The sequence below is a fragment of the Patella vulgata genome, chromosome 2, assembly GCF_932274485.2.
Source record: "Patella vulgata chromosome 2, xgPatVulg1.2, whole genome shotgun sequence".
NCBI lineage: Eukaryota > Metazoa > Mollusca > Gastropoda > Patellidae > Patella > Patella vulgata.
This window is the reverse complement of record NC_065880.2, coordinates 56,562,369-56,573,796: the sequence shown is the minus strand read 5'-3', so window position 1 is coordinate 56,573,796 and position 11,428 is coordinate 56,562,369. Positions and strand designations below refer to the sequence as shown.

At 33.2% G+C, this 11,428-nt stretch overlaps 1 protein-coding gene across 1 annotated transcript in view; it reads left to right on the top strand.

The window, feature by feature from the left end:
• The first annotated feature begins 1,157 nt into the window (after window positions 1–1,157).
• The window catches only part of LOC126811157 (tubby-related protein 4), a 321,131-nt gene continuing 310,860 nt past the window's right edge, over window positions 1,158–11,428 (top strand). Inside the window, exon 1 of the mRNA XM_050536678.2 lies at window positions 1,158–1,286. The gene's annotated coding sequence lies outside the window, so the exon portion shown is untranslated. The remainder of the gene's footprint in view (window positions 1,287–11,428) is intronic.

Below are 11,428 nucleotides of genomic sequence, written 5' to 3'. Positions count from 1 at the left end.
AATTTTCATTCCTGAAACCAACAATCTCAAATTGATGTACATGGCAGCTTATAAACAACTAAAGCAGTTGGTGTGGCAAATGCGGCAATTCTGCCAAAAGCTTACAGGTTTATTTCTCATTTTGCCACAAACTTTCGATAATTTTTTAAAATATCCACAGTATAAGTTAGTATAACCGGTTTATAATTGTTTCATGACTGTGACTGGCCAGTGGTCAATGGCCTCGGGACCAGTAGGTGGCCAATTACATACATAAACTTGTTTCTCTTCGACATTGACATCAAATGGTCAAAAATTGTGATTTAAGGTGTTGTCATGTAAAAAATAAATAATAGAACAGACTGAAAACACTTTTATGTGTGCTTATTCATTCAAATGAAAACACTTTTATGTGTGCTTATTAATTCAAAAATAAGCCTCTGTATTAATGTCAAAGCGCTACAATTTAAGTACCGGTACACACAAATTTGTCCATTTTTTTGCTGTGATTTGTGCGAAATCCGCACGGATCCCAACTTTGAACCTTTGTAACATAAAAAGTATATACTAGAATATTATAGCGACAATTTGGCTTTATCAAGTACATCTAGATCTTTAATTAGTGCAATTTTCATAGACCTATCTAATTGTAAAGTTACTGAGATATTGGCTTCGATCAGTTTTTTGCGTTTTTTTTTTTTAAAAAAAAGCCGTTTTATAGTGCCTCTGGTTTGCCTTCTTTAAAACACTATAACTTTTTTAATTTTCAATATTTTTTCAAAATTTTTTCAGATTATTCATTCTAGATAGTTCACAATAGTATCATTGTCATTTGTGTGAGCCATTGTTTGTATCTGAAAACCCGTTGGCAATGCTAATAATTAAATTCTTTTCCTCCTTGTGTCTAGTAGTAGTACAAGTACTTGAAGTAGTGGGCTACCGGTATTCTATAACATTCTATATACCCCCACAAAATTGTACACCTACACTTTTTCTATATGACCTTTTCATACGCCCCGCCAGTACACAAACCAGGGAATACTTATTTGGATCTACTTCTGTACTATTATAACGGTCTTCTCTATGGAATTGGAATTGCAGGTGTCCGCTAAAGCGCATGCCCAACGTAGTTCCGGATGCAGACGACGATCTGTAAGCTTTCAGTGTTTGGTGATTTCACAAGATTCCACGCATTGTCGACTGACAGAAGACAGTGTTGTTATGTTTTGTAAACATGCTTTGTTTTTGCTATTCGAGGTGGATTTCACTTTAAACAAGTCTTGAAACGGAAATATTACTCGTTGAAAGTAAGTAAGGGTAGTGTTAGCTTAAGTCAAAACGACTAAAAAAAGTATAAAATTAATCAAGAAAATATATCTACTGGATTTGACTGAGAGTGAGACTGAGAGTGAGAGTGTCTCTGAGAACGACGAGACAGTTTTATAAAAATTGAAAAGCGGAATTCATTGTCATTTTCGTCTTTGGTTTCGCCTACGACTCAATAAAACGTGTAGTATAGATGTACTATGGGGGACAGAGAAAATTCAGTCGTTGTTTACAAAAAAAAAATCTTCAGCTCACTTGCTGCTCAAGGAATGGCAGAGCAACCCTATTTTACTCCTTAGTGATTATGGTAAAGCTATGCATGCTAAATTTTGAAACATATGATCTAAATCATAATTTAGTCAATAAAATGGAAAATAGGTTAACCACTAGCTTGAAATCCTAATTTTACTGACTATTTTTGAATTACCGAATGATGCATTTTAAGTAGCCTAAGTTTTTAGTACCTGATAATTAAATTAATTAATGTTTTTTCATGTGATAAAAATTGAGACAATTTATGTAAGTAGGTAACACTAAATTAATATTTTTGAAAGTAAATACGCCCCATATTGTTGGCTTGTTTTCATTTTACATGTATTTGCTAGTAGGCTACCGGTACTTACTAGGATGTAGCCTATTTATTGGTATATTTAGAAAAGGTAAGAAGATCCATTAATTAGCTTGGGTAGATCTAGATTTTATTTTCATCTTCTGCTCTCTGCTCGGTAACACATTGTTTCATATTTGGGTAGGTACTAATTTCTTCATAATATAAGATTTATATTTTAGGCTGTGTAAGCATTTTCAGGAAAATTAAAACTACAAATTTTTACAGCATCAAACCAATGTTTGTTTTATAGCAAATTATAGGGATCATGTGCATGTATAGGGTGCTATATATACATGTAAAATAACAACATCTTCAAATATATCGATAATTATGCCACAATATTTGTATATAACGACAAGCCTTACATGATCAGTTTCCCGGATTTGTCATCACTAAATAAACTGTCATACTGTATTTAATAAGTTGTAAGTGCATTAAAAATAGATCACTGTCTGCAATCCTAAACAACAATCTAACACCAAATACAGGCATTTTTATGCGCAAAATGGGTCACATGAAATTAGTTGAGCTAAGCCAGTCTTCTGACTGTTCTCTTGCGGATAGTGATTGACAGGATTACCATAGACAAAACGGCGGGTAATGGGTTGGTTAGTTTTACAAAGTATTGAGATTTAAATTTAAATTATTTCTGATAATGGGTTGTTACCCTTGAAAAAGTTTTGATTGTGTCATTAAAAGCTCCCATTATTACAATGTACATGTACCGACAAATGAAAAATATGCAACAACCCCTTGTGGATGGCTTGGACAACTGAGCTGCTTTGTGCATATGTTTCATTGCCTGACAATATATATCTTTTAATATCTTATTAATTTTTTTTTTTTTTCAAACATAAAAACAAAAATATCAGGTGTAGGAAAAAATATATTACAACCATAGGCCAGCATAATTAGGGTCTAAACCCATTTGAAAATATTCACGCATGTTATATCTTTGATTTCATTATATTTGATAATAAGTTCAGTAATAGATTGTCCTATTTGTGTCCATTTGAATTTGATACCTGCTGCCAAGTTATCCTTCACTTAAAAAGTTACAGCAGCCAATAACACTGAAAAAGATTGAAATTGACCAGTTTTATTTACTATGAAAACTGGTACACATGAGAATGTTATTTTAAAATTAGTATTACCATTTAAATATGTTACAAAGATTCTTGTATCAAGACACTTGTTTTTTCCAGTGGTCTGTAATCTTGATCATTCAGTCCAAAATGTATCTGCTTCAACTCCAAGGAATATTGGTCCAGACAAAATAACTTGGAATTTGTTTTCAGTGTTAAATGTCAAGGTGAATGGTGCACCAACAGCCAGTTACACTAAACACAAATTTATTAAAGAAAAGAATATACCAACTTATAATAGTATTTTTAGAAGTAAAAGTGTAATTCTATAACTAAGTAAAAGAAAAATTATCGAGGTTTGGAAGAGTCAGCAGTCAGACATTTCCGATGATTTTCTCTGTTTATGATTTTCTCTGTTTATGATTAATACATGTATAATATTTAATCAAGAATCTATACGATACGCTAAAACAGGCATATCAATCAAATAAGAAAAAAAAGTATTTCCATGTAAGATTAATTCAGGGGTTTAAATCAGAATCATTTATATCTTTTAAAGTAAATTGAAAATCTGACTGGAAACCCTGATTAATCATGATAGATTTACATGTAGAGTGACTCATAAGCTGAAGTTCAAAATGATGCCATGATTCAATTCCTAGCATGTATAGATAACATCACTCTATCGGACAGATTCTTATGGTGCATTCTAATCACTCATTTCTAACAACTAAAATGTAGCTACATGTTGTGTAGACACAGGATAAAGATAAAAATGAACAATATATTATCAGAATATTTCCAACTGTACTTTTGATTGTATGTGGAGTTTTTTTTCTTTTTTAATATACATACACATTTTAGACAATAAACATTATTTGTGACCCCCTACAGCATACTGAGTCACAATGAGGAAATTTTGAAAATTGAGTTATTGTTACATTCTCCAACTCATTACCTTCAATTTGATGTATCGTTTGTCTGAATTGGGCAAAAATTGACTGAGCTATGTCCGTTAGAAGCTACCCAACTCACAAAAGTAGGTTTTGAGAAAAAGCAAGTCAAAGATTTGGTATGTTCAAAAACAAAATGACATAGCAACCAGGCCATTTATCTGCTGTTTTGTCGTTGAATATATCTTTCCATGGGTTTTCAGGGGTGCTGAAGACGAAAATCGTAGTAAAAATTTGATCCGACTATTTCCGCAATTTGTTTGCTATATTTTGTCATTTAATATGTTTTTTATTTAGAATTTCAAGGGAGCTGACGAGAAGAAAATCGTAATAAATGCACACCTTTCGTAACGAAACATCCACAACACATACGGTGTATTATTCACATGATAGTGTTATACTGAAGAACAATCTACACATTAGTAGTCTGTTGTGTATACGTGACAAGGAGTAGGGTCGCCTGTCCAACCTCGTGGGTTTTCTCCGGGTCCTCCGGTTTCCCCCCACTGCTAAAGACCCCTACGCGCAAACGAATTATTGAAATAAAATTAAACCCCATGTTGGTCCCGAAATGACCTAGTTTGTGTCGAGTGGACGTTAAACCCCATTTCTCTCTCTCTCTCTCTCTGTTATATAACTTTAGTGAGATTAACTTAATCTTAATCTCATCAATTAATTAGCACCTTAGTACCAGCTAGTGGTCAGGAGATTAAGATTGTTGATTGGATAATCATCAAAGAAGCCGCAACAGCTGTACGCGTGTTCATTTAACACGTGAATTAAAATAAGATTTTGCGTGTACGATAGGTCAATTATTATTTTCAGGTACTGTGACGTTATCAAAATATGAGTCCCTATAGGAATGTCAATTTCATAGTCAATGCTTACGTTCACTTTCGTGCATTTTGGCTTTGATGTAAATATCAACATTATTCAGAGGATACTCAATGGCAGACTCGAGAATCGTCGCATTTTGGCTCGTTAGTCGTTCTCATTTTTTCGACCCATTGTAATACGAGAATTTTAAACAATAATATCCCAAATGCATTCCTTACTTTGCATGCCGTATGAAGAAGCGACGGTAAACGGAATTTAGCTATCAATAAAATTCTCTTCAAAAAGAACATTATTGGCCATTTTGTTTATTTCCATTTAAGGCCTATAGATTATTTTTTTTAAGATGATATGAGATATCAAACAATCACCACTTGGATTAATTATTCGGAGTAAATAATGAGTTGTCGACGACTTTATCATTGACCCGTGACAGTTGATTAGTAATAGTATTACTCAATGACACACACCCGCTTGTCGATTAATTTACATCATCAGTCGCGTGGTTTCGATTAACACTCAACGGCAATCTATACGATCAGAATTAATTTTTTTTCTGCCACTTATCAGAGTGAATCGCATGTAGGTGCCCAAAAACATTGCCAAAACCAAATATTTATCGATAATGTCTTGCATGCGGTGTCTGGGCCAATCAGCAAAGGAGTTGTTTGACAGCATGGCAACAGGCGGAGTTTATTTATATTTTTGGAGTGTTTTAAAACTCGATCGTATCCGTTCAAAATCAATTCACCGACAATATTTTGATCATATTTATAACCTAGAGATGCTCCGCTTTACAACGATGCCAATTATTATGCAAGAGGAATGACCGGTCGTCCCACTGCGAGCGAAGAAAAATAACTAATTTCACCGAGAATTTTAAGAAATAGGACAGATTTAAGAATAGGGTACTCTTACAAAACGTTCAAATACAGGTGTTTTAAAATGTTTTATTGCTATTTTGATCTTCTGTGTCGATAGATAGTATATACATGTATTTATAGACTCATTTTTGTGAAAATCTCAATTTCGTTCAAAATCAATATTTTCACTTATTTTGTCTTTATCTCATTATTGATTCTCCCGCATTCCGACTCATTTAGATGCGGCCGGTCACATTTACAGGAACATGTACATGTAGGCCATACTGTATACATGCATCATATCATTATTATTTTATTTAAAGATGCCTTATGTAATGTATTTATTATTTTATTTAAAGATGCATTATATAAGAGCTAAATCTGCCAATTGCAGGTCTTTCTGTTAGGTTCAAATGTTATATAAATTATTAATTAGACATTTATTCAAATGACAAGCTCATATAGTTAACCCTCTAGACCAAAAGTTATCAACCGATCTGTATGAAATTTATGTACATCATTTAAATTAATGAAACAGAGACACCCGTTGAAATTCAGTAATTTCCATTAATTACATGTACTTATAGAGTTGTGGTCCTTGTTTCACTTTGTAGAACCTTGTAAAAGTTATCATCTGATCTGCATGAAATTGATATCAACAAAAATAAATATGGGACAACCCTTGTCGATTGCACAGACAATTCAGCTGCTGTGGGTGTATGTTTTGTTGCCTGGCAACCTATCTTATTATTTGGTTTTAAACTATTTTAGCAAGAACTTACAGCTCTTTATCTAAATGTTACAAGATGCATCTTGAAAGAGATTCTGTCAGATGTTAGATCTGTATTTATTTAATGCATGATTTCTATTACATAGAAAATGTGCATGTTGTGCAGGTCAGTAATATTCCTGAATAAATTACTGTCGTTGTTTATTCGATGGATAAACGGATGTCATCAGTCAATCGATATTAGGATTTTTCTACTACGATCAGTATCAGAAAATGCAGTAGCCAAAATAAGCTGATACAACACAATGGCATTTCTTCATATTTAAAACACAAATTATTTTTTTGTCTATCACGTAACTTACAGAGTTTTTATTCATTCGTAGATGATAGACAAGCGGCACAATGATCATGTGACAACCATAATTGAAATTGCTTTATAAATAAAATAAAATTCCATACGACTATGCCATAGCCTTAAATAATAAGGACACTATTTTAAAAAAATATCCCCCTGTCAGCATGTGTAAAAAATAAAAATGAATACAACTAAAACATTATTTAAAACTAAATCTAGCAATGCTGGTTTAATGACCAACATCCAACCGATGCATGTCACATGTTATCGGGAATCGGAAAGCATTGGAGATCCTGACGGAAAAATATATTATTAATGTCTGTTTCTCGGGATATCCGGTATTCTATCAGGGATTATTCAATGACTATTTAAATTTGATTAACAATGGGTCAGTGAAACCATAAAATGTATTATCCAATTATTATTTTAATATCTACCTGGAATTCGTACGAATGGAGAGTCGAAGACAGGGCGCGAATCCCGAGATTCACAATCCATGTCGAGCGAGATGTCTTCATTTGCCATGTGGCTTATAATTACAAAGGAAACTTACTGGACCTGTTATGAATAACCAGCCAGCTTGTTTTGTTGTTTTTTTACCAAATTATCAAAATTACATTTAAATGTCCTAATTACTCAGATTATGAACCAGATAGCCAATTCTCACAAAGGTATGACTGTTATTGTTGCCTACAAGCAAGTTGATTATCGATATTGACAGTATTTTTCGTTACCGGTATATTTTTCCTGATTATTTTCTTTGAGGGGAGTCAATTTAGACATTGAGGCGAGCTATAAAATATGGAAGACCAAATGGGACAATATTCATGATTCTTGTTTCTACATTCCAGTTTGAGCATTTTAGACACGAACGCAACATTCTAAAGTAATGAATCTTGTTTCTACATTCTTATGTCAACATTTCATGCACAAAACCAACATTTTAAACAAAAAATTGACTTTATGTTTCATTTTCGGCGTTTTATCGGTAACTTCTATCTATCATTAAATATTAAAATTAAAAGATAATTTCTTAATTTTACATGACAAAGAAATCAATTCATTGGTTTCTGAAAGTATCTAAAAAAAAATCTGGAATTTGAACTCGTATGAAAATATTTTCTACGTTTCAAAAAGTCTTGGAAGTTAAAATCTTCAAATGAAAATGTCCAGAAAAATATAATGAATTATCAACATTATTACACTAGAGGGCGTTAGCGTATGTTAGCGTAGTTTAGAATGTTGCGTTCGTGTCTAAAATGTTCAAACTGGAATATAGAAACAAGAATCATGAATATTGTCCCATTTGGTCTTCCATAATAAAAAGGGCACCTCGACTGACATCCAGGCGCGTCCAGGAGAGCGAGAGCGATCGCTCTCCTTTTAAAGTTTTACATGAAGGCTGGATAATACATGTATCAAAGAATCGACAAGTCAACGGTTTCGAATTTTATTAGACAACACAACATTATTGTTGCAGATCTTAAAAAGTAACGGTACTTAGTGTATTACAAACCTCATGACTTGATTACTTCTGCAAGATTGATTGATACTAATGATAGAAACCTGGCTCAATAAACACTTAGAAAAACACGTAAACCTGAGTAAGAATAGCAGATATGTTTTGATCATACACTCAAAGCCTTTAAAAATGCAATGCCAAATTCAAAGTTTATTTACTGCTACAACCTTTAACAAATGTACATAACAATTGACAAAATCGAGATAACAAGCATCTGTGGATAATTTCATGAAAGAATTCACTATAAATGCACAAAACTGAGAACCATGAAACAAAGCAGGGGTCAGCTGAAGTCAATATCGGGTATGTCCACATGCCTGAATTCACCTTGGCATGGACTGGCACAGATGTCTCACAATAGAACTGTACTAGAAAGGAAGTCCAACTGGTCGTTTATGTTATACATCGCATGCGCGAAAGAGATGTACCACAACTTACTTCCGGTTAAATAAAAACCTGAAGAAATGAGTCTGGAATCCTTTGAGCTTCGGAATAAAATAAGAACAAAACTTCGTCTGCACAACTACCAACTACCAAGATATATCCGAAATGAATGTTTAAACATGTAAGTTATTTTGTATCAATATGATTAGTTAAATGTTTCGTTTGTTTAAAAGGATTTTACCGTACACAGGCCTAACAACAATACACATAAGTTATTATTGAATAATCATTTTCAGTAAGAATGCGTCCTGGAACATGTATTATAAAACCAAATTTGTTTTTATTTTATATAATATTTCGTCGAACCTAATATAAACTGTGCAGCTAGTCTAGAATCTACAATTTTTTAATTATACAGGCCTATATAGGCCTACAGTCATTGTTTTTTGAGGGCGTGATCGCTCTCGAGCGCCTGCCGCAAACCTGAAAGTTGACCGAGGGGAGGTTTTTCTCCCTCGCCTTAAAATTGAAAATCGCTCTCCTTATTTGTAAATCATGGACATATGTATTTTCTTTTTAAAAAAAGAGTGTGAAAAAATCACATTCCGATCGCCGCCATGCTGTCACTGTGAACATTTATTTGGTGTATTCGATTATTGTATAATGTGATCGCACATGGTAATAAAATTCCGATGAATATGTTGCTAAAAATAGATGGCACCTATTTATCATTGGTTAATTTAATTGAAATGTAAAGTAGAACTCTTGCGAGAGACGTGAGAAATTATGAGAGATGGCATGTGAAAATTTCCAATGAGAATAATTCCGCAAGAAATAGATTATATTTTGATGGAATTTTGGAGCGTTTATGATTATATTTTGAATATGGGTTAGGTTTTTAAAATAAAAATATGCAAGCTATAAATATTTAGAAATGTTGACAAGTAATTCTATTGGAATACCGTAAGTAGTTTTAGACAATAGCAAAGGTTTTTGACCGTGACGAGTACTATTATTTAGCAGACGATGTTTATTATCATTTATGTAACCAGGAATGACTCTTCTTATCGCAACTGGGAGAGCTTTTTTTTTAGGGGAGCGATTTTTTCAATTTGTTCATTAAGGGGAGCTTTTTTCGGCTCTCCTCTAAAATACAAAAAACAACGACTGGCCCTAGTCATGTTTACTTTAGGCCTACATTTTTTTTGGTATATCATATTCATTACTTCAAGGTTTCTTCATAATCATAGCCCCCCTAAAGTATGTTAATAGCTAAAATTTCTTTTTTTGATTGTAAAAAAAACTGTTTTGTTTATAACATTATTAGATATACCGTATACGTGTATAAATAAATAAAAAATATGGTTTTTTTAAGTTCATAATATGTGGGAAAATTCAGTTAAGATTCTAAGGAAATTCTCTATAAAATTCAGACCTTAATAAATGGTCTCAGCATTTTGCCAGTTTCAAATGTGCTACCGGTATTTTAAAAAGATATGTATGCACACGGAAATTTCAAGGTAAACATTTTTAAAAATCATTTGAATGTGTGTCTGTTTCTAAGCCCTGATTTAATATTGAAAACATTATCATATTCATTTAAATCCAGTTGTATTGGTGTCAATAGCTAAAATTTGTATAATGCTTCGTTATACTTTCAAGCCAGATATAGTGTGTTTAGACTTTTTATGCAAGTTAAATATTGGTTGTATTGACATTATAAAAAGTCTAAATATCAGATAGGGACACTGTTTTTTATACGGCCACATTTTCATGTGGACTTATATTGCCGTCGCCCCTGTCCGTCCGTCGGTCCACAATTGTTTGTGAACAGTCTACAGGTCACAATTTTTATCCAAATTCAATGAAACTTGAAATATAGGATTATCACCCTAAGATCTTGGTCCCTTTCGATATTGGCATGTATCGGACTGTAACATTGTGGATTATGGCCCCTGATTGTACGAAAAATCACGTTTTTAGCTTGTGAACACTGTAGAGGTCACAATTTTTATCCGATTTGGTTTAAACTTGACATGTATGCTTATAACCCAAAGATCTCGGTTTCTTTTGATATTCTCGCATATCGGAACGTAACTTCCTGAATTATCGCCCCTGATTGTACGAAAAAACGCATTTTTAGCTTGTGGACCCTATAGAGGTCATAATTTTTATTCGATTTAAAAAAACGTATTATTATATCACTGTTAAACCCTAAGGATGGCTGAGTCCGTATTTCGTAAAAATCGGCCCTAAACTGACAGACAAAAGGCCGTCGTTCGTTCTCAAATAGCGTAAAAATATAGTATATCAAGGTTGTGGACCCTATAAGGGTCACAATTTTTATCCGATTTTGTTGAAACTTGAAATGTAAGTTTATAACCCAAAGATCTCAGTTCCTTTCGATATTCGCGCATATCGGACCGTAACTTCCTGAATTATGGCCCCTGATTGTACGAAAAATCATGTTTTTAGCTTGTGGACCCTATAGAGGTCATAATTTTTATCCGATTTAAAAATCCTATTATTATATCACTGTTAAACCCTAAGGACGGACGAGTTTGAATTTCGTGAAAATCGGCCCAAAACTGACAGACAAAATGGCCGCCGTTCGTTCTCAAATAGCGTCAAAATATGGTATATCAAGGTTGTGGACCCTATAGAGGTCACAATTTTTATCCGATTTTGTTGAAACTTGAAATGTAAGTTTATAACCCAAAGATCTCAGTTCCTTTCGATATTCGCGCATATCGGAACGTAACTTCCTGAATTATGGCCCCTGATGGT